This window comes from Vicugna pacos, chromosome 1, assembly GCF_048564905.1.
Source record: "Vicugna pacos chromosome 1, VicPac4, whole genome shotgun sequence".
In the NCBI taxonomy this organism is placed as follows: Eukaryota; Metazoa; Chordata; class Mammalia; order Artiodactyla; family Camelidae; genus Vicugna; species Vicugna pacos.
The window spans coordinates 9,181,250-9,205,708 of NC_132987.1; the positions used below are offsets into that span (position 1 = coordinate 9,181,250).

Below are 24,459 nucleotides of genomic sequence, written 5' to 3' on the forward strand. Positions count from 1 at the left end.
GAGTCAGTTTCAGGAAAGACTAGCTAACAGTAGAAGGACTGCAAAGTTCGCAAGCAATCAGACTTGGCAGTAAAAATCTAGACCATTTACTGCTCGACAAAATCAAAAGCTGAGTTGGAAGCAAAATGAAAATAGATTCTTCTACTTAGTAGCGTCATTAGAAAGGTTAGGTTAGATTGTCTGTACATTTATAAAATGATAAGAAGGCCGTGTAATTTTATGCACGCCATATCAACACAGAATTCACCTAAGGATGAGAATGCAGGAAACGCCATAAAATCTTAGAAGCAAAGATTTCAAAGACCACATTCATATCAGTGTGTGTGTGTGTGTATATATTTATATACATATATATATTCATATATACATATATGTATATTCTCTCCAATAATAAACTTAAATTTTGCATATAAACAAAGTCTAAGTGTCTTATTTTTATAAACTCACCCACCACCCAAAGAACGAGGCTGGATAACAATGGAATGTACAAAATCTAGAGCTTGCCTGCATCATAATTGCTGTCTCCTTTCATCTAAAATTTCCAGAAGAAATTACAGTACCTCCATTTCTGGAATTCTGAGACAGCTACGACCTGTATGAACTCTAAATCAGGTCTCCAGGGAAAGCATTAATAACATACGGTATGTTCTTGACCTGGTGTGTATCGTCTACGGGGCTTACAGTAATAGGAGAAAAGAGGCAACTAGTTGGTTATGTAACAAGCTTTTTTTAAAAAAATAATATAAGCCCATTGTTAGGATGGCATTGTTATGGAAAGAGTTATGTGCCCCCAACCCAAATTCATACATTGAAGCTTTAACCCGCATTGCCTCAGACTGTGATTATATTAGGAGAAAGAGGCTTTTAAGAAGTAATTAAGTTAAAATGAGGTCATTAGGGTGGGCTTTGATCTGATATGACCGGTGTCCTTCTAAGAAGAGGAAATTAGGACACAGACAGGGGGAAGACCATGTGAAGACACAGGGAGAGAGCAGACATCTACAAGCTGGGGAAAGAGACCTCAAAGAAACCAACCCTGCCGACACCTTGATCTCAGACCTCTGGCTTCTAGAACAGCGAGAGAATAAAGTCCTGTTGTCTAAGCCACTCAGGCTGTGGCGCTTTGTCATGGCAGCCTTACAAACTAATGCAGGCGTGAGACCCAGCTAGTTGTCACAAGACCTAACGGCATAGAGCTGTTTACCCTGGGCGTTATCTGAGAGCGAATGATTCCAACCACAGCAAATGCCAACCGTTTGTTACACGTATGACTCAAGCACTTAACCAACCTTACTATCTTCTTTATCTAATTAGTCTTCTTTTAGGTTCACATTGGCTTGAAATTCAGGAGTCTGTGACTCCTTCACCAGATTGTAGATTTCTCAAAGGCATAAAAATAGGATTTATTAACCTTAGGAGGTGGAGTATTAGAATGGAGCCCAACCCGCCCTATAAATGCTTCAAGAATGGAAGGAGTCCTTGGAGGGGTGAGTGAGCAAATGCTCTTTGAACAGCAGCAGCAGCAGCAGCAGAAGAGCTTCAAGCTGAACCAGGAATAATTACAATGTGAGTTACTCATTCACCATGTTCGCTGTTGGTGCAAACACACGGCGGTACTAGGACCCCCACTTTAGAAAAACTGTGGTGTAACAGAAAGACTGCTCAGCGTGGAGCTAGAAGTTCGGAGATTTAGTGGCAGTGACACTCTCTGAGTAATCGCTTGAACTTCCGTGTCTCTTCACTGGGACGCCGGTGAGATCCACCATACTTACCCAGCATGCACTGAGCATTTACCCTTCAAGGGTGAGAAACAAACAAGATAACACAACTGAACATATTTTGTAAAACATCTTTTATGAGGTTTGACATTTCTGGGACCAAACCCAATGTTTTAGTGTTTCTGGCATCCCTCATCTTAAAAATCGGAAGTCGTATAGGACCAGGGATTGGGGAAAGATAATAAATGCACTGGACCGTGAATCAAGAGGACATCTGAGTGCTCCTGTGGTTTCCAAAGTAATATTTACAGTCTAGCCTAACCACACTTATTATGAGAATGAAATGAAGATGACGATCATGTATTCAGAAGCACCAACTTCTATCACCTTCTAGGTATGGGTGTATTTTTCTTTTAATTTTCTGAATTATAGGGTAGGGCATTAATCAATTAAAAATGTAAGATGTAAAACACGCATAGAACTGTTTAAGAGAGAGGCCAAAGATTACCAAACAAGAGTGGAAAAGTAATAATAATGCAATTGTGTAAAAAGTAAACTAAAACTTGGCTATGTTAAGCAAAATTGTGCACACTTGAGTTCAGTTCAATTGCTTTGGATAAAATCACAAAATGTTCAGTAGAAATTACAGAAATCCTCTCTTATCCTGTGAATCCACAATGCTTAAGTTCTGGATGTTCAATGCATTTTACCCATGACTCTAGGCCAAGCTGTTTATATGTAAATTATTTTTTCTTATTCATGGATGACACTAACACAAACACACATACACACACACCCACCCAACAGCTTCAACACATTGGTGTCATTTTTTATTTATGATTGTGTCTCTACTTTGCAGTATTTTACATCTTTTCACTTGAAATTCAGCACTTAGAAAAAAGGAAAAAGAGCGTGTGGTTGGGAAATCCCTCAGTAAAGTCTGTGTGTGTGTGTGCAGCTAATCCGTTACGTTTGGAGCTACCCACGTGTTTAAGTACTCACCCTTGAACCCAAGTGTGGATGACATCTTAATAAAATACTGACCATGAAAAATATTCTTCATTATCAATCAAACTATGAGCATTCAGAGCACTAGCCCAAGACAAATCTATTTGTGTAAGCTATAGATTTGAGGCTTAGTAAACCTTGGGTAAACCTTAATTCGATTAATATTTGTTGAGGACACACTGTGCAAAATACCATTTAGCCACTATCTTCATAGACTTTATAATTCAATAGAGAAGATAACCGTATATTCAAGTAACGATACTCCCAGAGGTAATATCTCTTAAAAGATAAACATTTTGAGTTTTTCCACATGTAATTAGAGCCTCTTTTAAGGAAAGAGAATCATTTCTTGAAAGAGCACTCATTTTAAATGTATAAATATTGGATATTTTCCATTGTGTTTTGCCATGTGGGAGATGTGTTCTTCTGTGATTTAAAACAAAAACTAAAAATAAAAAACAAAGACACTAAGTTTATCACAACACTTTAAAGATGCTTTAATAATAATCACTGCTTAGTAAGTGGCGGGTGCACACTACACCCTGAGTGCATCTGAAGTCATGCTGAGAGGTCTAAATTATTTTTCACATTTCACTTTCAGTGGGGCTCCCCAAGATCCCAAAACTAGGAGGTCTTAGATCAAATTCAGCAGACCTGCTTCTCTCTGACTCAGCACATACTCTTATTCACAATGCTCCACTGGCATCTGCAAACAGTAATTAGTATCATTTCTTACAAATGCATGTGTACCTCCGATTATCTCAAAATAAAAAGTTTAATTAAAAAGTTAATTAGCCTGATAAAAGAACTACCCAGGTTATAAAAGAGGGATGCAAAGTAACCAGAATTGTTTGTCTGCCACAAAAATAGCAATTTTGGCTTAGCCAAACAAATGCACTGCATTTTAAAATCTCTAAGAATCTACCAAGATCCTCACCTAAAAAGCACAGCCATACAATGCTCTCTCCTCTGGTTTGTCTCTAGACCACTCTTTTTAGAATCTTCTGGATGATTCCATGTTTCAGAAATGAGCAGTTTGTTCAGAGACAAGAGATGTTTAGGCACAAGAAGTAGAACTACTAAAAAGTACCCAGCATGATTGCTAAAACGCATGGCCAGGCTGGCTGGAAAACACTGTAAGGGTCACTTCCCTGATGCTGCATTTCAGAACTCTGAATTAGCTTTTTTGCACCAAGCTGTAACAGAAGCACTATGCTTCCCTTAACTAAGTTGCTTCAAGTACAAACACATCCAAGAACTCTCTGTAATGAGAGTCAGCTGAAAATCCAATGCAAACAAGCCAACAGTGAAAAATGGTAGCAGTGTAAGACTAAATAAATACCCGTCAGCACAAGGCACATTTACGGTTAATTCATATATTCAGCACAGATTTCAAGTCATAGCACAATTATGGGATTCACAGAATTCATAACCTAAAGATCTAAATTGCTTCCTCCCTACCAAAAAAAAAAAAAGGCAATTCAAAAATCAGGTTAAGTATGAGTGGGAAATTTAAGCCAGTTTTCCTTCCAAATATAGAATGAAAACAGTGCCAACTGGAAGAGAAAGAATTGCTCGTGCTCTTGTCACTGACCCTTAAGTGGGGCTTTCTTTGATATATATTTTGTATCATTACCTCATATTGTTCACGTAGCCAACATAAAAAGAATCCCTGCATATTTCCTTCTCTGAGCCAGCCGCAGACCTTTCCACCCAGACAAGAAAGAAATCAGTCACAGCACAGACTTGCCTTTTCCCTGCTAGGCTGAGAAGTCTGTATGCAATTCCTGCAAATCGGTGAGAGTTTACGATCCTCACTTTTCCTGGCATATATAAAATAAAAACTGAAGAAAAAAATAAGACAAAAATCACCAGTTTCCTGCTTAAAAATCTATGATGCAAAAGAACATATATATGTATATATATGTATGACTGTATCACTATGCTATACACCAATAATTAACACATTATCAGTCAACACTACTTCAATAAAAAAATCTATGATGAAAGCTCCTTTCATTCTGCATCTAAAAAGCTTATGAAAATATTCAATTATCTATACGATGAGACTTCACCAAAGTACTGCTAAATGTTTGTGACAGAGTTCGTATCCATTGAGGTTAGCAGAGCCCCACTCTCACAATGACACGTGATCCTGTCCCTGCGTGTGACATGGTGTGACTGAGGTTTGCATTTTCCAAGGTGAGAGTGTCATTCACAGCCCAGATGGGAGAGTGGTCTAAAGATTCTTGGCTACCAAATTAAAAGATTTGCTTGGAGCTGTGATTCCTGCAACATAATTACTGCCTAGCAAGTTTTCAGAGGAGTGGCTTCATGCTGACTTGAGGACATGGCCACCACCCGAGTCTATAAAATTTTCTGTCACTGAAGATTTATGCGCCAATGTCTCAGATCTTAAGGATGCAATAGCAAATTGTAACAGAATCTGAGTTGTTCATTCACTCCACAGATATTCAGTAAGTGAAAACTGAGGGACATACATAATTTTCTAAAAACTGCTAGCAAATATTTTTTTGTTGAAGTCTCCTTTTCTATTAGGTAACAGGCTCCCTTAACAACAATTCAGTCTAATTCTATAACCTGTGAGTCCTCTTCAGTTATGAAGAATCACTCATATCCATTTTAAATGTGGTTAAAAGCTTTCCTCTCTCCTTCCAAACTCTGAAGGAAGTTCTGTGTGAAATGACACGAAGCCTCATTTGATGTCACAGCTCCTCCCCACCCAGAAAACTTCTTATTCCACTGGAGATGAGGAAGGAAGACGAGGAAGAAAAGCTGTTTCCTGCTGTGCTGGCCCACGGAGATGTGGCTGTCTTCTCCTGCGATGTTCCTTCCTTACTTGAGAAATCTCACAAAGCACTGGGGAGCTTATGGATTCCTTCCTGTGATTTCCTCTGTATGGGCAGCATCCAAGGAGGCTGCATTTTTCACAGCCACTCCCACTATCTCAAGCTATTTCCTAGCATGGAGTTGTACCCTCAGCCTTCAGCCTTTTCCTGCTGGAATCTCCTCTGCCAGTCTCCATGGAAACGCACGGATGCCAATGATGGAGACACAGAACGTAGGAGTGTCCGTTCCCTGGACACTCCTTTTCTGAGTTCCACCATGTCTCTTGGACCACATTCATGCCAAACAGCATCAGGTTCTCACTGAGGTCAGTGGCTCAGTAACTTTTATATGAGATGCAATCACTCCTCCCTGATTTAGTGTTGTGTAACAGGGAAGGGGAAATCTGACTCCACACTGGATTTCTTTTACTTGAACCTTTATATTCTATTGCTTTTGCTACGTTACGAATGTTGTCTATAGCCTGAAATACACAGCAGAGCCCATTCTCAAGGCTCTGACCTTTAAGGGTAAAACACTTTCCCATTCATACAGAGGTAAAAAGATGCAGAATAGGGAATAACATGTGTCTTTTTGGAGGTTTACAGAAACATTGTGACTGGACCACATGGGCAACTGCAAGAACAAAGGATTAAGGCACCAAGAAGTTTACACCAACCAACCACACCCCCTCCCCTTCCTTTTAGTATAAAAGTAGCCTGAATTCTAACTCGGGAAAATGGTTCTTTGGGACACTAGTTCACCCTCTCCTGGGTCTGCTGGCTTTCTGAATAAAGTTCCTATTCCTTCCCCAACAACTTGTTTCTCGACTTATTGGCCTGTTGCAGCGAGCAGTATGAGCTTGGACTCAGTAACAGTTGCGATCTCTGTACTATTTGGAAGCCCCCCAAGGGCAGGAAATATGCTCAATTAGAACTTATGATGTCCTGACAGAACTGCCTACTACGTGCCAGATCCTAGTGTTACAATAAACATTGGAACGTGGCAACACAGCAGAACTTCATACCTCATCAACCCATCTCCTTTCTCACTGCAGTCACCCACAACCACTGCAAGAGTTCAGCTCCTGGCTTACAACCACTGTCTCCAAAATTACTCTTGTAAAAACTATTATTCGTGGTGATTTCATGCACACACAGGATGCTTCCAATGCCGCGTTTTCACTCCTTCGCCCTGGAGTGATCTTTCCCGTCCATCCTACCTCAGCCACACAATTCTCCCACTTACCCCTAATCGTAACTGTGCAAATAAACAAACCTCCTGCAAAATCTCAGACATCCCATTCTCTGACCACCACCTCCTACCTTGCCCACTCAGATGTTTTGCTACCAGGACCAAAAAGATTTTTTAACCCCCTCCTACTTTTTAGTGTCTCTTTTTATTCTGCTCTCATTTTGCATCGTACCGAATACAGTTTCCATGAACAACCATTCTAATCACAAACACACATGAACTTTCAAGTCCTTTACTTTTTTCTCCCTTTTTCTTCTTTCTTAATTGGCCAAATCATAACCGTGTTTAATTCTAATGCTCCACCTGCTTCTCACTAGCCCCCTTCTCTGCTGAATGTGGACGGAGAAACACAGCTATGCTGATTATGGGGCTTTTCTGTTGCCTGGGTTTGAAAGCCAGATTCTCTCCCCTCACACCCTTATTTTCCAGCTGAGTGATCTTAGGCAACCTATGTAAATTCTCTGTGCCTCAGTTTCTTCATCTGTCAGATGGAGTACACATTAGTACATATTTCAAATACATACTGTAATGATTAAATGACTTAATATATGTAAAGCCGTGCCTGGCGCTAAGTCTTAATAAATGTGGACTGTTTTGTTGCTATTATTCAAAATGTTTTTCTGTCCTTTAAAAACACAAACTCATTGCAAAAGACACAGGCAAATCACTGATGAAAATTTAATTATTTTTGAAATATGACAGGAATGTCAGTAGGAAGGAAGTGAACCCTCTTTAACGCATTATTAAAAGCTCAAATAATGATTCTGATACCATGGTTTTGATAATCTAACAATATCCATTAGGCATGTTTTCTTCAAAATAAACCTTCCTTTATTGTTTGCATTTATAAATATCATTAAAAAATTATAGATGTCAAAAAAATAAGGAAAACCTATGATCAATGATTCTCTAAAAGAATCCACCACCGATAGCATCTTGGGATATCACAGTCATCCAGACCTGTGCCATCCTGGATACTGTGATAATTTAAATTAACAAAATTAAAAATCCAGTTCTTTGGTCACACTAGCAACAGTTCAAATGTTTGATAGCCACGTGTGATTAGTAGCTACCATATTGGACAAAACAAATATAGAACATTATTACCCTCATCACAGAAAATTCTACTGAACAGCACTGTCTATACCCTTTTTAATATACATATATAATTATAAAATTGAATAGAAATTGTAATCTACACTTGTTTGTGATTTCTTTCATTCCCTTACAATATAGTAAGAGCAATTCAATGTCCATAGGTGCACTTTGGCTACCTCATGTATCCCACCATGCTTCTGGAATGTATTTTGAGGTTTTTTATATAGTTTCCAATTGTCTTACAAAAAAAGGTGCAATTATGAATGTATCATTAAGTTTGTATGGGTACTGTAATCGCTTCATTAAATAAATGCATTTTAGAAGAAATTCCCATACGTTTGCAACCCCTATGACATACATATTTTTCTTTTTTTTAAATTGAGGTGTAGTCTAATGACATACATATTTTTAAAGCCTTGGATAGACTTCGTCAGGTCTTGCAATGACTCAGATCTGTTTTATATCACACACACCACTTCTAACATAGTTACTTGTTCTATATTCCAGTAAAATGACAGTAAGATCCAGGAAAATGATATGGAATGGAAGAAACAGAAAATGTACAACAAATAAATATAATCTCAGAGTGGAAGCTGTTTAAGAGGCCTAGAAAACAAGATGTCAGTTAAGACCAAGATGTCAGTGAAGTTTCCACAAAAACTTAAAGAAGGAATCTTGAATGGATTCTAAGAAATTAAGAAAAAGCTGGACAATGTTAGTAAGCTGAGGAAGAAAATGACCCTCCATAAAAAAAAAAAAAGAAAGAAAATTTCCAGGAAAGCTTTTAAAAGCCACAAGAATATCAAAACCAAACATGAAGCAAGTAAAATGTACTGTGACTTTGAATCATTTGTAGAGTATATGAAAAGACCATTCATTAGTGCTCAACCCAGGAAACAGCAACAACAAAAAAGTTTTCTATATACTATAAATAACCATATTGCAAATTTAACCATAGAGCCTGTTGAAAAGACAACATATTCTCAAATCACAAACTACAGAAGCTATGCCACGTGAAAAACTATGCCACAAATAGACACATAACTCAGCAAATGCTTTGTGTTATCCTTTCGACGGTATTTATATTTTCTGCATATAGACTTCAAATACTTCCAACTCCTTTCCAAAGATCAAACATGTTAAAAAATATGTGGAATAATAAAAAACACTCAAATCACAAATGTACAGTATATGTGTGCGTGTGAGCACATGTGCATGTTTTAAGCAGTTTGACATTTAATTACTTTGCATCCCAGGGACTAGTTGGAGGTGGAAGTCAAGAGACCAGAACCATGAAAATGCTTTAGAACTGAAGCATCTGTGTCATACATCACAGATGCCCTGTTTTGCTTTATTACTGACCATTTGTAAGGTGAGTCACACGTGAAACAGCAACTTCACAGGAGTATATTTTGATGAATATGGCGTGTAAAATTTGACATGCTTTGCTGTTTTGAGGGTTATCTTTGTGTGATTCTTCTTAGAGTATCACCCTTCTCTCTTAAAGAAAGAGTTTTATATGGGGCCTATGGAGAAGGGGAAGCAGATAGCAGATAGGGAAGGTAGACATAAGAAAAGTGGAGAGAGGAGAGGAAGAGAAAAGAGGCCAAAAACAATGGTGTCCTTTCCTCGTGGCCCCAGAAAATTCTGTCTTAAGGAGAATCCTGCAGGCCTTCTATGCTAGAAGTCTGTTTCCCAACTGATTACAAAGCTCAGAGCTCAAGGAAACATGAAAATATGGTTTCAAGTATTAGAATTAGTTTAGGTAGGTAGGTAGATAGACAGACAGAAAGACAGACAGACAGGTAGATAGATGGATGAATGGATGGGTGGATGTACAGACAGATAGACAGACAGGTAGATAGATAGGTAGGAGAAAATAAATGATAGATCGATAGATAGACAGACAGACAGATAGATAGGCAGGCGACAGACAGACAGACAGATGGATGGCTAGATAGATGGAAAAGTGGGCAGGCAGACGGACAGATGGACAGACAGACAGGTAGATAGGTAGATGGATAGATGGACTGATGGATGGATGGGCAGATGGGCAGACAGACAGACAGACAGACAGATGGATGGATGGATGGCTAGATAGATAGGCAGACAAAGGGATGGATGGATAGACAGACAGACAGACAGATAGGTAGATTGATAGATAGATAGATAGATAGATAGATAGATAGATAGAAGATACTCAGAAGATAGAAAGAATAGATGCTAGATAGATGGACAGACAGACAGGATGGGTGGTAGATGGATAGATAGGGATTGTTATGGCTTAACTCCTTAAGATACAGGGGCAGAGGCATATATGACAACTATGACCACAAATCCAAGAGAAGGCCACTCCAATGGGATATTTCTGAGTTTAGTCAATTCAAAGTTATCCTCAATTACAGACAATTATACATATTACAAAGTAAGTCTTTGATGAAACATTTAAAAGAGAGGAAAAATGATATAAAATATCAAGAACTAGAGGCAAGAGTCGTAACAAAATCGGAGTCTACCATTAAGTGAGCAAAACATTTACTCCACAGACAATACCCTCTCTTCAGCATGTACGGGAAGTGAGACAGCAAGTTACGATAGGACCTGTATTATTGTGAGGATATTAATTATATGAAAAGTGCAAGAATAAGCATTAGCACAAAAAAAGAAAGTTCCATCGCCAAGACTATCAAGAAGTTCACACACATAATTACATAGTGCTTTTCCAGTCTTAACACAATGAAGTTTTCAGATGGGAAGAAAAACAGACCAAAGCGTATCATTATCCCTGAATCTCTAAGTGAATTTGAAATGCTTTTAAATTTTCAAGAAGTTTATGAAGGAGGAAATACAAACTTTAAAGTAGACCTGACTTACAATAACAAGTTTGAGTTTGTTAAGAAATATATATAGTTGGTTAGGAATTGATTTTCTCGCAGACCCACTACTTCCTTTCAGTTAGATGCTAAATTCAACCACTTATTGACTACCAATTATTTTCACACCGTTAGGAATTTTTTTAACATGGTAAGTTTTAAGGTGACTTTGATACATGCTGTTTGAAAAATCTAGTAGGAAGCTTAACAAGTGAAAATATAAATGCTTGTAAGCACAGGGTTATATTTTCATAGCACTTTACTTATATTACCATATAGCATTGTATCAGTTAGGATAGGTTAGGTTTTGTAGCAGTAACAAAATCCTAAAATCTCAGTGACTTTAAGAAGCAAAGAATTCTCGCTCATACAACCTCAGGTCAACAAGTCCTCCATTCCTACGTATCCTTGCTCAGGGTCGCAGGCTACCAAAGCCTCTACCATCTGAAACACACTTCACCTCTATGATGGGGATAAGGACCTAGCAAACACACCAGCTTTGACTGTCTTCTGCCAGAACGTGGCACTTCACTTCCATTCATATGTTCTCAGCCACAGCAAGAAACTTTTCAAAAGCTAACTTCAGGAGGTGGGTAACTGCAGTGCTTCCAGATGACGGGAAAGAGGAGAAGAAACAGGAAACAGACTGAATCACTATAGCATTAGATATGCTCCATTTTAAATGTTTTTTTTTCCCAAAGGGAACCCTCCTACACTGTTGATCGGAATGTAATTTGGTGCAGCCATTATGGAAAACAGTATGGAGTTTCCTTTAAAGATTGAGAACAGAGTTACCACGTGATCCAGCAATCTGATCTTGGGTGTATATTCAGAAAAACTCTTAATTCAAAAAGATACATGCACCCCAATGTTCATAGCAGCAGCACTATATACAATAGCCAAGACATGGAAGCAACGTAAATGTCCATCAACAGATGACTGGATAAAGAAGATGTGGTGTCTGTGTGTGTATATATATGTGTGTGTGTATGTGTGTGTGTGTGTGTGTATATATATATATATGTGTGTGTGTGTGTGTATATATATATATTTATATATATATAAAGTAATTGGGTCCTCCTTGCATAAATACATATGTAAATATATACATATACATACACATATATACATATACACACACACATACATATACACATAGACACACACATATACACATAGACACACACATATACATATACACATATACAATGGCAAACACTCAGGCATTAAAAAAAAGAAATAATGCCATTTGCAGCAACATGGATGGACCCAGAGATTATCATACTAAGTGAAGTAAGTCAGACAGAGAAAGCAAATATCATATGGCATCATTTACATGTGGAATCTGAAAAAATGACACAAACAAACTTATTTATAAAACAGTCACAGACATAGGGAAAAAAAGCTCTGGTTGCCAAAGGGGAAAGTAGGAGGGGATAAGTTAGAAGTGTGGTATTTGCAAACTACTATATATAAAACAGATAAACAAGAGGTCCTACCGTATAGCACAAGGGAACTATATTCAATGTCTGGTAATAACCTATAAAGAAGAAGAACATGAAAAAGAATATATATGTGTATATATAACTGAATCACTATGCTGCATACCAGAAACTGACACAACATTGTAAATCAACTATACTTCAGTAAAAATATAATAAATAAATAAACAAAGAGTTTCTTTCCTCCTTTCCCAGTTAGCTTTGAGTTCTTGGAAATAAAATGTTGAAACATATCCATGTTTCCAGGATTTGTACCTTGTCCAGTATTGGGTACTCAATAAGTATTTACTGAATGAAAAACAAGGGCAGTCAGCCAGTCAAATATTCCAGCATGTTTAAGAAGAAATGATGCTGAAAAGAGACCTCTGGATTTGACACAAAGTTTACCCGCCATCATTGAAAAGTGTCTCAGAAACATGACAAACTGAGGTGAGAAAATGAAGGGAGATCATGGAGACTGCACTTTCCAAAAGTTTGACCATGATTCCAAGGAGAGATTTAGGGCAACAGCTAGAAGGAACTTATTCTGTATAGAACGGGGAGTAGATCCGGTCTGGAAGGAGAGCAGATGGAAGCAGAGAGGAAAGTTGAGGAGAGAGGGCGAGTAACGGATGAAGGGTTTAAGAGGCACCGGGGGGGGGAATGGGACCATAAATGGGGACGTGAGCACTGAGACAGCAATCCTCTGAGACAGAGATGTGATCTGGATGGTTGTCAGTAAAGCTGTGATTTTGAAGACGTGCCTGCCTACTGGTCTTCATCTCATGTGAGAAGCTCAATCCAGATCATAGTCTGAAGGTAAGAGCAGGCATTGGGACAAAAGACTTGACGTGCAGGACAAAATTAGAGGGGTCTTTATGCAAGGAGGACTCATCCCACTGGAAGAATTGGAAGGAAGGCTGTGCAGCACTGAAAAAGGATGTCCAGTTGGAGGCAAATTTTAAATGGGACTGAGAACACTCATCTCCACAGCTACTAGAACCTTCTATAGGATTTAGTGACTCGGAGGCATGATTCTCCAAGCCAGCTGGTGACACGTCCAGGCCCAGACCCAGAAAATGCAAGCAAACGACCCCTTTCTAACATTTAACAAGAAATGTGATGTGCTGACTCCCTGTACTCCCCCCCAAAAAATCTAAAACTATGATTGGCCATTTCGACTTAATTATTAGGAACAAAATTAAAAAGTAATTGTGGAATGACTTCTGTAAGTGGCCACTTTACAATGTACTCTCACTGAGTAATGCTAGAAGGAGACTGGAACTGATTCAACTAACTTAAAACATGTACAGAAATACTATTATGCAAATTCCAAGAGATTTTTTTTTCTTACTTGTGGAATCCAGTACCTCCTGGAAAATGAGCTGGTCTTACCCTTTTAAAGGAAGAAAAAATAAAAGACAGCTTTTGCATTTTTCTCAAAAATGAAGCTAAATCTTCCTTGAATATTTGCAGACAGTCTGCCACCTTGGGCATATGGATGGAATTTAGTATTGGTCTCAGCAATAATGAGATAAGAAAAATAACTGTAATGATACTAATTATATGTCCTTTTTTAGGTTCCCTGTGATTCTGAAGGTCTGACAATAACAAAGTAATCATGGTAAGTCATCCTAAGTTGAGGTTGGTATCCACTGTTTAAATGTGCAGAAATCATTAAACTCTGAGAAAAGCGTTTTGGTACCAAAAGAGTCAAGTCAAAAAGAAGTGTCGCTGAATTTAGGAGTGAAATGAGGAACTCAGTTGGAGACGAGAGCAGGAAGGCCAGTGGAAATGACAAGAAATGATGCCCTAGAGAGACAGTAAATCTCTTCCTGGAAAGGAAATTAGTTACGAATCATATACAAACAAACCAATGTACAGTATCTCTTAGGTTGTTTTGGCCATATGATGAATTTGTTTACATAGCTTATAAGGGAGTTAGATATATGTGTTAAAGGCAGCGTAATGTTCAATAAAAAGGTATTTTTAATGTAGGTTTAAATTCTCAAAATTGTTTACGGGACCACTTTTTCACTCAAATGGAAGGCAAAAGAAGAGACACAAAGAACATGACAAACAGAAGTTGGGATGACCGTGCTTACTGAAGTCACAGCCACAGGACCAATATCCTCTTTGGGGACATTCCTGACGTCATCTTGGAATGTATTCACAGTTGAACTCTTACCACTTGTTTCATTTTCTGAAAAATGTCAGGAACTTATAAAGTAAGAGCTAAATAAGCCTTGCTAGACCTATGTGAAGAGCTTATTTCTTTCTTTCAAACATGTGCATGGTAATTTTATTCTTTTTGACCAAACTACTTTTATGACTTTCCACACAAGTATGCCAAGCCATCCTCAGACTATCCTCAGTGACTTCCAAACTACTTTTTTTTGAAGTACAGTCAGTTACAATGTGTCAATGTCTAGCACACTGTCCCAGTCATGCAGATACATACATATATTCGTTCTCATATTTCTTTCTTTAAAGGTTACTACAAAATATTGAACATAGTTTCCTGTGCTATACAGAAGAAACTTTTTTCAATCTATTTTATATATAGAGGCTAACATTTGTAAATTTCAAATTCCCAACAAACTACTTTCATTTGTAGACACACATTACACTCCTATACACACACAGCCGTATTTGCGACATCTCTATCACGATTCTAGTTTCAGGCACAAGAAGTATTGCATAGCGCTTGGCAGTATCCCAAAGGTCAGTCCTCACTACGTTCTCTATACACATTAAGACAATCAACCAAATTTCAATAACTTATTACCATCATCACTAATTAGACTCAATTTATTGATGCCCCAATAAAAGCCAGTTTCCAAGATTCATTGCTATGTGTTTTAATGACAAACCAACGACATGGAATTGCAAAAATTCTTTCAGCGTGGAATGAATACCAACGCCCTTGTCTGCCCTGTTCACTGTAGGGGGCGTCAGAGGCACGCTGTATTGGCATACGTTGTCTCGCTGTGTGACCCTCTGTTCGCCTCCTGCTTTCACTGTTGGAAGCAAAGAAGACTTCAACTTGAACGTTTTGACTCTCCTTTAGTGGGACTTGATGAAACAGAAATGAATAACTGTATTCCTAGGAGACTCTGATAATCAGGGTGATCACTCAGATTGCATATTTCTGTTTCCTTTAGGTTAGAAAAATTGAGAGCCTTCTAATCTTATTTGATTATGCTGCCCCTCCAGAGATCACTAGCTATTATTACCTTAAACCTTTTATTATTCTGAAACACACAGTGTCGATTATTAAAATATTCCATTGGATTTATAAGGATGAATAAACACTGCGCTCTTTGGCTGCTCAAAACAAAACTAGTTGATCTTGCATCACAACACATTTGGTAAAGTAAAGTTGCCAGGTTTCAAATTATTACGGGGATGAGGTAAAAAACAAATTCATTGAATAACACAGAATTTCCAAGCTCAGCTAATGGACAAGATGATTCATTGTTTTCATGTGGCAAGTCAAAGTGGAAAGCCAGTGGCTGGGAAAGCACAAAAATGCAGAAACTGGAAACTTTCAATCTTGGGCATGGAAAGCAAGCAATTTGCTGTAATCAGAATGTAATAAGCAGCATTAATTTACAGAAAGATGCCTTTTGGGAGTACCAAATTAGCCTAATCAGTTTAGAAACTTATTAATGGGCATGACAATTTTCCTTAAGGACCACATCAAGGTATATAAGATAACAGTTAAAGTCACGTTGGCATTTGCATAAAATTAGTTTATCTTCACATCGAATCTGAGTATGGTTATAAAGCCTATCTTGGAGTCCATTTTGGAGCAATTTTCAAATTAAAGTTTCATTAGTACTCCCTTAATACTGTCGTTTATTGATTGTTCTTATTTCTTTTCCATTCATATACCATCATTCTGGTAAATCATTCCAATGTATGATAGACTTAACAGAAGCTATTTCCTTGCTTATGTGGCAAGAAAAGGAAGCTATTCCGGGGTGTGCAGGGAACCTCAGTGTTTTATTCAGACATGGTTAGTTCACGATCCAGCTTTACCAGCTATGAGTTATTTAGCCTTGCAAAATCACTGGAGCTTTCTTGATTTTGTTTCCTTATCTTAACAAAAAATGTAAATTTGGCTAATGGCTAACACCTACTCACCTAATTGTGGGAAGAAATAAATGAGAAATTGCACATGCCATTTTTGAATCCTGTGAAGCACTATTTCAGTGTAAGATTTTAGCACATGCATTAGTAGAAAAAGGTGAAAAAAAGTTTTACTCTGAATAGACACAGAAATGTGAACCCCATCATTCCTAATTGTAACCTTTTCTATCCTGAATATTATTTAGTTTTTCTCAAATTTTCTTACACATGTTAAAACATCTTAATTAGGGAAGCTTTTGTTCTGTTAAAGGCAATCTTTTAAGAAAGGAATTATTTCTTCTGACTTGCTCAGAATTCTTAGTAGTTACTCTTCAACTTTGAAATTCCAAATTAAGAAGATGTTCTAATTTATGATCTAAAAAGAGAAGACATTTTTTTTATTCTCCCCCCAGTATCAGCTCTTCAGATTAACTTGTTCTGGTTTTTTTATTTAGGAAGAGTCAAAGAAGCATCAGACATAATTTATGATTAATAAATAATTAAGAATCATGATACTAATTAAAAAGGAATTTTACAAATCAAAGTGCTCAACGAAGTTCATGGAAACCGAAAAATGGGCTTTTGAAAGCAATTTCCAGAGGTCAAACTCTTCTTCATGAGATGCAAAAAAAATTTCACTCAACCTACAAAAAGCCATCAATTAACCAGGAACTGAGCTGTGTCTTCTTTATTCAGGAGAGAGAAAATGACAAAGCATATCAAAATCTGATAGATTATTATGTTGTATTTAAGGCAATTTTCAGAGTATCTTTAGATTCTGATAGCTATTTAGCTCAATTTTCTACAAATTCTATGTCTATGACATGGCAAAATGTAATTGTTTATTCATTCAACAAATGTTTTGAGACACCGACTTTGTTCAAGGCACTGACAAGCATTGCAGGAAGTAGAAAGATTAATAAAACACAGTCTCTGCCATGACGGGATTGTTATCTACAGGATTATGTCCATTTCATCTTGATTATTGATGTTCAAGGAGACCCCTGAAGAACTAAATTATCAAGGGAAATCCAAGTTCATTCACTGTAACTTACTTATTAATTTTTAAGGCAAATATAGACTTGCCAACTGCTCCTACCTTAGAATGTCTCTACCATTCCTGAAGGTATCCATTTTCTATGATTCCCAGAGAGTCAAGTTGACTCGAGCTTTCAATTTATCACAAAGAATATAAGTACTTGAAATCTGTCAAAGTTAGTGGGTTCAAGCTCATTGCTACGCAATCACAGCCAATGTCATTAACAGGAGCAAAAGGTAGGAGGGAGGGTATAGCTCAGTGGTAGAGTGTGTGCTTAGCATGCAAAAGGTTCGATGTTCAACCCCTAGTACTTCCATTAAAAATAAAAATAAATTAGCCTAATTAACCCCCACCATAGAAACAAAAAAATTATATATATATGTATATGTATGTATATATATAATCTCAAAAAAGCAATAAAATAAAAGGAGCAAAATTTATAAAGCATTGTCAAAGGGGTGCCTAGACCTCCCATCCTCCTAGAAATGGAATTGTTTACAGTTAAGCCAAACCAAAAGGCATCCCAGTAACTCAACTGCTCAGCCCTTTGTAAGAAAGATTCCTATGAAAGTCTCTGCTGCGTAAGGAACAAGGATGTTACCGTTCAGTTCCCTCTCCATGAAGACTCCTGGGAAAAAGCATCCTCAGTCTCAGTCTGAAGACTGGCTTTCCTTCCTGAACAGTAGAGTTCTGATGATAGCTGGTTCTACGGGTTGGGTGGTTGTTCAAAGACTTAGGTCAAATTTATCGACCATGTCCTCACAGTAGATTCTCCTTTAGAACGTGAGTTGGAAGACTTCTTCACTTATCTTTCCTGCTCTTAAGGAAATTTCTTTTCATCCTGAGCTTCTCAATGATTCATTGATTTTTAAATTTTTTGGATCATAATTCAAATACCGAGAGGTGCATAAATCATATATTCAATTTGATGGATTTTCACAAGTGAATAAACCCATGGAATCACCACCCAGATCAGGAAACAATAGATATTTTCATGCCTTGCCTCCTCCCTCACCAATAATTATGATGTAATCATAAATCAGTGTTGCTTAATTTTGGACTTTACATAATAGAATCATGTTTTGAGGGGTTTCTGGCCTTTGCTGGTCAACATTACGTTTGTGAGATCATTCATATTTTAGTCTGTAGTTGAACTTGATTCTTTCTCATTCTAGTCTCGTATTTTTTTATTTAATTTAGCAACATTTTACGTTGTTTTTAAAACATCCTAAACCCATTACCAAAAAATTACCAAATAAAATACAGGCAATTCTTATTTCTTCAATATGATGCCAAAGGCACAGGCAATAACAACAGAAATAGACAAATTGCACTTTTTGGAAAATTTTTTAATTGCCCATCAAAAGACACTGTCACCAGGGTTAAAAGGCAACCCACAGAATGAGAAGTATTTGCAAATCATGTACTTAATAAGGGATCAAGATTCAGAATATATAGAAACTCCTAAAACTCAACAACAAAAAACCAAACAACTCAATCAAAAAACAAGCAAAGGACTGGAACAGACATTTTTCCAAAGAAGACATACAAACGGTCAATAAGCACATGACAAGATGTTCAACACACTAATCATCAGGGAAGTGCAAGTTAAAACTACGGTGAGACACCTTCTCACACTCATTATAAGCTTTAAAATAGGCTACTGTATTGAAAAAAAAAATGAAAATGAGAGTTGGCATGGATTGGAGAAACTGGAACCCGTGTGACCAGGAATGTTAAACGGTACAGATGTTACACCAAGAGGCGAAGGGAAAAGACCCCAGTTCTTGTCTTACTTGAAAGATAAGAATTCAAAGGGAGAGATGAAGCGCTGTGTAGTAAAACATTTTAAAGGTTTGACTTAGGAAAGGGAAAGTACACCTTCGAGAACGGGAGGAGGCTGATTCCAAAGGTGCATAGTAGTGTTGGTCTTTGTTTGCCCCCTTCTCTTATACCCTTGCTTAGAGGTGGTCGGTCGGTCCCTTGATTGGTTGATGGCTCTTGTCCCTGGAGTGCTGAGTCATGCTTGTCCCCTTTTGCACATGTCCTTACCCATGATGCACACAGAAAAACCCATGGGGTGGGGGCCTAAACTGCAATGCTAATTATATTACAATAAGCATCGGGTCCCGTCCCCTTAAGTCCTTTCTGCTTCCTTGCAGTTGCCACTGTCGGGTTTTTGCTGACACTCATTTTGAGGAAGTAAAGCCTCTTTACGGTGGATGTGGGCATAACGTCATCTTCCAGACCATCCTCCCTCTCCTCCACCTTATCTGCCCGGTGCCCCCACTTATCTAACTACTCAACATAGCTGCTGAGGAAAATAGGTGGTTTTGAGGTGGCTCCTCAAAAAATTTAAAATAGAATGACTATATAATCCAGCAACTCCAATTCTGGATATATAGAATTGAACGCTGCCTCAAAGAGATGTCTGTACACTCTTGTATGTAACAGCATTACTCACAATAGGTTAAACGTGGAAGCAACCCATTGACAGATCCATGTCTACTGATGGATGAATGGATAAGCGAAATGCAGTGTATACACACAAAGGAATACTTTCTTCCTTAAAAGAAAGAGAATTCTGATGCATGCTACAACCTGGACGAATCTTGAGGCTGTTATGCTAAACAAAATAAGCCAATTTCAAAGAGACAAATACTGTATTATTCCACTTGTGTGATGTACTTAAGAGTAGTAAAAAATCAGAAAGTGGAATGGTGGTTGCTGGGGAGGTACTGTTTAATGGGTACAGATAGAGTTTTAGTTTTGCAAGAAGAAAAGAGATCTGGAGATGGGTGGTGGTGATGGTTGCACGACCATATGAATGTACTTAATACCACACACTGAACTGTACACTTAAAAACAGTTAAGATAATCAAATGCTTAGAATTTCACAGTATGTGGATTTTACCACAATTTAAAAAGTAAGGGAGTATGTATGAGTGGGTGGGGAGGGCTGTGTGCAAACTCTCTGTATTTTCTGCTCAAGTCAGCTGTGAACCTGAAACTACTCTAAAAGAATAAAGGCTATTAAAAAAAAAAAGTTGGGGGAAAGAAAGGTAAAACATAACTAAATAAATGGTGGCTGTTCACTAAGGCCATGAAATTAACTAATGCCTGTTAGGGAAAAAAATGTGAAAAAGTAAACAGTTCCAAAGGAAAGTTCTTAACTTCTCAGTTGAACCAAAACTCCAGTTAACCAGAACATCTTATTGATATTTCTGATTATGTCATGTGGCTGATAAAATTCTGTTATCTGTCTAGAAGTTTATTTTTACTTATTTTGTTAAATTTCCTCCTGATTCTTTATTATATTTCAGAGTACAACCAGAAGGAACAGAGTTCAAAAGTTGTCCATTCCTGGCCGTGTGTATTTTCTTTGGCTCAGTTCCTTATCTCTAAAGTGACTTTAACAGTAATTCTTCGCTCCAGAAATTTTGAGGTTAAATATAAAGAGCCAACTATGCTTAACAAACGTACTTGTCAAAAGGTGGTAGTTGTCTAGAACGGTGCTTTTATTCATGCACTAGACACCCATGAGCCCAGGGTCCTGCCTTTCCTGCTGGTGTGGGTCGTTTCCAGCACCAGCATTCTGTAAGCACATAGTAATCGCTCATCAAATAGTTACTGACTGCATTAGGATAAAGTGACATCAACAGAAAATAACGAATTGCCCTGAAGTCTATGATCCAGAATCTGGTCAACATTTGAACGTAAGCTAAAACAATAGACTTTTAAACTATTGGAGATGTCTAGTCCTTTCTGCACTTTGCACCATTTAGTTATGTTGGTTCTGCTATCTTATGTATCGAGCACGGTATTAAAAATAGGAGGAGGATGATTGTGGTAGGCAAAATAATATGCACCCCCACCCCCACCAATTATATCAGATCTTATTCCCTGGAACCTGTAAATGTCACTTTATTGGGGAAAAGGGTCTTGCAGATGTGATTGACTTGAGGATCGTAAGGTGGGAGATTATCACAGTTTATCATCATTGGCCCTAGATTCAATCCCAGATGTCCTTAGAGAAAAGTAGAGAGAGATCAGACTCGCAGAGGAGAAGGCAATGGGGAAACAGAGGCAGAGAAGAGCGCGACAGAATCGCAAACCAAGGAATGTCAATAGCCACCAGAGGCTGCAAGAGGCAGGGCAGATTCTCCCCTCCAGCATCCTGACAGAGCACAGCCTCGCTGACATCCTGATTTCAGCCCAGTGATACAGATTCCAGCCTCCTGACCTCCAGAGCTGGGAGGGAGAACATCTCTTCTGTTTTAAGCCACCAAGCCTGTGGTCATCTGGTTCATTAGCCATAGGAAACTAATACTCGATGATGTTTAAAAATAGTTAGCATCTCATTGTAAATCAACTATAATCTTCAATAAAACATTTAAAAAATAGTTAACTTCTATGGCATATTCAATTTGTACTAGACAGTATTTGAAGCACTCTAAATGTATCAGCTTATGAAGTCTTCAATCAATTTATGTGATAGATTGCTTCTAACATCACCATTTTATAGACAAGGACACTGAGGCAGAGAGATATACAATTAGCTCACTAAATCCTCACAGCTTGCAGGGAACAGAGCAAAGAGTCAAGTCCAGACATTCTAGTTCTTGACTTCAAGCTCTTAAATGTTACGCCAGGTTAAATGACTATTTTGCCTTTATGACTTTAATGTCATAGTTTAGTATGAATGTAAAATGTGTAGCCACCTGAGAACCCAATCTAGTACTTTAAAACCTAGATGATCCTTTATTCTTTACATTCTAAATAATCTCGATAGATTCAGTACATGGACACTAACTCCCAGAAATTGTTCTCAGCAAAATGCAGTTTGAAAATCTCGATTTTTCAAGATGCCTTCTGGAGTTTTGTGTGTATTCCTTTGTTTAAGTGAAGTAGAGATGTTATAGAAATATTCATTAACTTTTCCTTCCTACCTGAGGGTAGATGAGAGATTGTTAAAGGAGAAAGAACTCTGTAATAATTTTTAATAATATATTATAAGAATAGCAGTGAGTAACTCTCTAGATGTAAAAACAGAACACATGACAAGATCAGGAAAAAACTAGATGGCCAGCATCTGACTCCATCTTATGAGAAACCCTTAGGAAAATCCCCAAATGGACTTCCTTAACTCTGGACTGTAATAATATTGTTTCTTCTTGGATACAGGTGTATACTCAAGATATGCCAAGACTGGTACTGTTTGCCGGAAGAAGGGCTACATTAACTATATAGAAGGCAAGTAAGAGCTCTCTTTCACTGCAAACCTCTCACTTAAAACACCTGCTTAGAAAGACTGCACACTTGTTTCTTCAGATGACACTGCAGGCAAAGTAATAAAGCCACTAAGTGGCATAGAAGTCCCTCTCCCAATCTAGAACTGCCTTCTTGTATACTCTCCCAGTGCTTCAGTAGTTTAGGAGTTAGATTCTCCTTGAAACCCATCCTCGGTCTGGACAAAATGCTAAAAATAGTCTAGGATTACCTAGATATGATTCAAATCACATTTAAAATGGGATGAAGACTTGATGAAGGAATCTGATTCATCTCTGCCTCTCAACATCCTTAAACTTCTTTCTCACTGCAAATTCGTTAAACTTAAAGCTGGGTTATTCCAGAAAGGGGAGTTATTGCTAATTTTAGCAGGCCCTAGGAGATAAAAATTAATACATTTTTAATGTACTGGAATTTTAAAATTGATCTCCAGTGTGTTATCCACTTGTTCAAAAGATTAATTAAACTGGTGAATTTTAGGCCTGCACTCTGTTTTAGCTGCTCCAGGTTCCCTAAGAGGCTATTTAAGTGCTTGCTTGATTGTCAACCCACAGGCTTCATTTTATTCAAACTCTCACTTTAGAGCCCTTGTCAAAAAACTAAGTGTCATCCACCTTCAGTTCTAAGCTCTTGAAATATTCAAAATTGCAAATCCTTCCCCAGTATTAGCTCCTTCAATCTGTGATGGCAGTGTAACTCAGATCTTTATGGAGGTTAAAACACCTTTCAGAGATCTGTTCAAATCACCAAATAATATCAAATAAACTGTTAGTCTTATTGTGCAAATATTGAACTGAAAAAAATTGTAAAACACAGGAGGACAAGTGCTCTTATAAGTAGAAGGTTAGCTCATTTACAAGATTCCCACATAAAATACTTTGCCATTCAATAATTCCAGTTTATAATTAGCTTCAATATTTTACTACTAAGGTTAACTACGTTAGCTTCTATAACAACCTTATTGTTCCAAAAAAATAAACAAAACCTCTAGGCAAGTTATTACTATGCTATTTTTATACTTCTGCTAAAACATGTTCATATTCAGAAACATGTTTTCCGGTCAGCAAAATATGTTTTTTTAAGACTTCAACTGTATCAAAAGACAAAAATGTATATTTTATGCAATGTTAAATTGCTACTAGAAAAAAACAATTTAACCCTAAAACAAGAGAGAAACCATGGCAATAACCATCAGTTTATAGTACAGAGAGATGTAGTTTTATTTGAAAATAAGATACCATGCAAGTACAATGAAATATAGTAAAAGATCTTTCTCAGAGATTATTTCCCAAAGCTGTTCCCACTTTTGAGATATTGATATCATAGTGTCCCAATGGATTTATACACTTTTCTTTGGTAATTCCAGGCAAATCAAATCTGTGACTTATCATTATTCCCAAAACAAGCATAATTACAGCTTGTGAAGAAACATGACAAATAACATCTCATTTGTTGTTCTTGCTCTTAGTTTTAAAAGCTTCAAAATCTTCAGACAAGCACTGGCATAACTTACCTGAAGAACTCAAGAGTAATGGATTTATAAAGTTGAAGAGTGCAGGAAAATAATGGAAGATGTGTACCCAGCTCCCTATGTACACTTTGCAATGCAGTGAGAAACTCAGCTGTCTTAATTAAATTTCAAATGAAATAAGCCCTAAATTAGACATGATTCTCTTAGCCAGAGTCGTTATTACAGATGAAACACTGTATTTTGTTGA

At 37.5% G+C, this 24,459-nt stretch overlaps 1 protein-coding gene and 1 long non-coding RNA gene across 3 annotated transcripts in view; one reads left to right on the top strand and one right to left on the bottom strand.

Moving 5' to 3' along the window:
* ZNF385D (zinc finger protein 385D) overlaps positions 1 to 24,459 on the bottom strand; it is a 786,854-nt gene that overhangs the window by 759,601 nt on the left and 2,794 nt on the right. The window lies entirely within an intron of this gene.
* LOC140698254 (uncharacterized) lies at positions 576 to 22,705 on the top strand. The gene is made up of 3 exons (XR_012076023.1): positions 576 to 641; positions 13,860 to 13,903; positions 22,637 to 22,705. It is a non-coding gene; the product is annotated as an uncharacterized lncRNA (long non-coding RNA).